Source organism: Marmota marmota, unplaced genomic scaffold (assembly GCF_001458135.2).
Source record: "Marmota marmota marmota unplaced genomic scaffold, marMar, whole genome shotgun sequence".
Classification (NCBI taxonomy): Eukaryota; Metazoa; Chordata; class Mammalia; order Rodentia; family Sciuridae; genus Marmota; species Marmota marmota.
In genome coordinates, this window is record NW_025999949.1 from 3,035,698 (window position 1) to 3,039,985 (window position 4,288).

General features: G+C 37.1%; 1 pseudogene; it reads right to left on the reverse strand.

Annotated features, from left to right (window-relative positions):
- Nucleotides 1-2,786: 2,786 nt before the first annotated feature.
- Nucleotides 2,787-4,284, reverse strand: LOC107142758 (annotated as a pseudogene).
- Between the last annotated feature and the right edge of the window lie 4 nt (nt 4,285-4,288).

Genomic DNA, 4,288 nt, shown 5'->3' on the forward strand with positions numbered 1-4,288 from the left:
AAAAAAAAAAAAAAAAGCTCAAAATGGGTCAAAGTCCTAAAACTAAAAATCCTTAGAGGAAAAAATAGGAATAAATCTGCATGACCAAAATCTTTACAATAAGTGCTGGCACAATGGATAGGGAAAACCCACACCAAGGCACATGAAATGAAATTTCACAACACTGGGAACAAAGAGAAAAGTCTCTAAAATTCCAGAAAGGGAAAAGTAAAATAGTTTCTTCAAAGAATTAAGAACAAGAATGGTGAGCTGGGGACATAGGTCAGTGGTAGAGTGCTTGTCTAGCCTAAACAAAGCCCTGGATTCAGTCCCCAGCACTGCCAAAACAAACAAAACAGAAAGGTATTGGACTTCTTAACAGTCATATTGAACATTAGAAAACAATAGAGAAAGAAATACAACATATTTCCCTTGTATGCATGTTTCCTTGCTGAGTTTATAAGCAGGAGAGTTCAACCAAAGTAAGGGAGTAAACAGGGAAAGCAAGTGATGTAGGATCCGGGAAATAGGAGTCCAGCTCACTGGTAAGATGAAGGAAACATGCAAGAAGAGAATGAAGAGCTCAAGATGGCAGCCTGCAGAATCCTACAGACCAACCAGTATAGTTCAGTGCAGGAGAAACTTTAAGCAAATGAAATTAATAGATTGCCTTATGAGTGTGAACTTATAGAGAGATTGCACAACTTGGATTTCATTGTAATAAGCACATTGGGCAAAAAAGCCAAGAATAAGCAAGACAATGATCATTTACTTGGAAGATTAAAAGTTATGCAAGAAAGACAAGTTCATCATAGTGTATCCCATAACTCAGCAATGAATAGCATTAACATAGTGAGAATAATGTAAATACAGATCTAACCACATTTCTACCTAGGAATAAAAATTTATTGAGAGTATAAAGGAAGATAAAGTCTGTACATGTGGTGGGGCCTAGCATGTGTCTTAGCGGGGAGGAGCTGAAAGAGAGCTACATTGTCATTTGTTGTAGTGGGAAGTCTATAGAAAATGCCTAAAATTGGGGCTGGGGTGGAATTCAAGAAATACAGTATAGATTTAGACACGTAAATATCTAAAGACCGAAATTGTAAGTAGCTGCTGAGAAGAGGAAATTTGGCAGGTGGGAAACTGCTTTTTTTTTTTTTTCATAACATTATTAGGACTACTTGAATTTTTAACCTATAGATATTTTTACAAAAACTAAAGACATGAGTTTTATTTTTTTAAAGAAGTTTTATTGCTTTGCTAGCAAAGGAGAAACATAGGGGACTCCCATCCCAGAGGTGTGATTCTGCCTGTCCAGAAGAACAGGGGGATTTTTTTTTTTTTTTTAGAGAGAGAATTTTAATATTTATTTTTTAGTTTTCGGCGGACACAACATCTTTGATTGTATGGTGCTGAGGATTGAACCCGGGCCGCATGCATGCCAGGCGAGCGCGCTACCACTTGAGCCACATCCCCAGCCCCATGAGTTTTATTTTTAATAGACTTCTCACCATATTTTTGTTTTTGGTAGTATGTATGTCTTCACAGTACTCTGGACTTCAGAAGGGTATCTAAGTTCAGGTATTTTAATCAGTCCAGGTATTATTGGTACCCTTGGCATCTCCCTGCAATTAGAGTTTCTATTTTTCATTCCAGAAAGACATGCTTCATTTTCCTTCATTCTGTTTTTCTAGTTCCCTGCATACGATTCTTATTATTAGACTTTCAGGCAGCTGAATGCTCTAGGAAGAAGAGAGTACAAATTTAACGAAGCCATTCTTGCTTTCTTTCCATTATTACTTTGAAGCAGGCAGATAGGGAACAGAAGTAAACAAGAAAATCAAGATTGGTGTTATTCTTTCTTCTCCAGGCAAGAATTCAAATAGGTGTCTACTGGGAGAGGGCTTATATCTTTTAGCCATGCAGCTATCTTGGTCTGATGGGTGTTCTCGACTGTTTGAGGTCTGTTTATTGCATCGATGACAGCAGGAAGTATGACCTGAAAATGGCTCCTGTAGTTTTTCCTCACTTCCACTGATCTGCAAAGACTTGACAAAAATATCTCCACTTTGAAGTATAACTTTGGAGAAGGGAAGGCAATAAAAGAAAAAAATTTTAGTTGCACTTTTTGGCAGGGTGTGGTTATTAGTTCTTTTAATCACATGCTTAATTATATTTTAAGTGTGATTTTTAATAGTACTGAAGCCATTAAACCTCAAAAGAATGTTTAATGACTGATTCCCCAGATGGAAAATGAAAGAGTTGAACTGAATGACTTCCAAGACCCCTTTAGTCCTTGAACTTCTGTGACTTGATGACTCAACAGAATTCACAGATTTTAAGTGAACCTTATTTAGGCAGAGTAAAAGTCACTCCAAACTCCATCTGAATGGAAATTTAAAACAAAGCTGCTTATTTTTACATAGTTAAAAAGAAAGAAATTTCTGTATTCCACAGAGGAGGACTAGACAGTTGAGGGATAAATAGAAAATAACATGAACTAAGGGGAAATACTTGTTGGAACTCTGATGCTAATCATGACATTTTTTCTATATCTTATGATCTGCCATGGGGGTCGGTGCTTATAGCCCTCAAGAGAGACTCTCGCTTCTGGGGCTAGCTAATTCCTAAAGATAAAACAAATTGCTTAAGGATAACTTTCATATCCCAATCAACCAAGTCAAAGTCTACTCACAACCACCTCCTATATCTATATGCCATGTCAACATTTTTATATAATAGTTTTTATGATTTATAAGTGTCATTTTTAAAAACATCAGTCTAGTAAACCATGTAGAAATAAGTATGCAAAAGTCTGAAAAACAAAACATTTTTTAAACATGTTTTGGTAGATAGATTATCTGAAATTCTGGATTGTTCAGTCATTTCGTTATTCTGCTATGGTGACCAAGTAATCCTTAACTTCAGTTGGAGTAAACTGCCTAAATCCAGCTTCATTGCAGATTCCAACTTTTATGTTATCTTCTGTCATCTGCCCTTCAAGACTTTCCTTCAGGGTTAAGATGGCTGTATGAATGGCATCTTCAACTTCCAAATCTTCATTATATCTTTTCTTAAGCAATATTTTCTCATTCACATAGTTCTTTCTTTTTAGGAAAAGTGAGCTCTAGATGGATCTGACTGAAATAAATATGGTTGTCCCTCCTTCCATCCACAAATAAGAAACTCCAAATGGACAAACACCACATGTCTGGGTATTTTCTTGCATCACAGAAGCTGCTTTCTGTACCAGCTAACTGTGGGAATGGATTCTTAGAAAACAAGATAATATTGCTGAGCAAGTTTTCGAGCTCTGTGCACAAACATTCTGTAATCTGGGCCTGTGGCAATATAGACCAAAGCTCTATGTTTGGTAATTGGTTCCAGCTTGTAAGCACTTCACTTATTATACAGAATGGATTTCTGTTTCTTCTCAGTTGCTAATACCACACAATTTGCAGCTTTAATTCCCACTGAAGGGGCTCCTCCAGTTACAGTAGCCAAAGCATATTCAATTTGGACAAGTTTATCAGATGGGCTCCCCTCAATAGTCAGATAGGACAACTAAATGGGGTATTACTGATCCTTAAGAAAGTGGCCAAACCAGAATTCTTCCCTTATTTTTTTTTTAATAATTAAAAAAAAAAAAATTCTTCAATGATGATTTTCTTACATTGGATACGATGTTTCACCTCAACTGAATATAGTCAGCGAAAAGCTATAACTGTGCTCTGACATCTTCACCCAGAGAGCCAAAGCACCCATGTCAATATTTCTAACCTGCTAAGTCATCCCAGGGCCAGTTATCCAGCAATAGAGACCACTCTGTGCCGCAGTCCGGCTGCAGCAAAATAACCAGGGGGTGACGAGCAACTTGTGTACATTGATACAGCAGGAGTGGCAGCCATTTATTGTAGGACAGGAGGGGTATATATACATTACACACAGCTTATCTTAATTAACATAAACAGATACAGCAGTCAACCAATAAGGAATCTCCACACTTAATGGCTTGCTGGTGTTACTTCACAAACCATTCCCTCTGGCAAAATGGCAGGCAACATCTTGACTTGTTTATAGACCTTAACACTACCTAGGAATGGAGTCCTCACATTGTAGCAAAGCCCTTAAAGGGAATTACAAATGCTATTGATTGAATTTACATATTCTTTTCTCTGCCTTTGTATTTCCATGTGCAGTGCTACACCGATTCATATACCTGTAGTGATGGTTTTGTAGGTATAGACTTACCTGCAAATTCAACCATCTGTAAATATAAACATCTCTTATTTCATCAATCATGCCT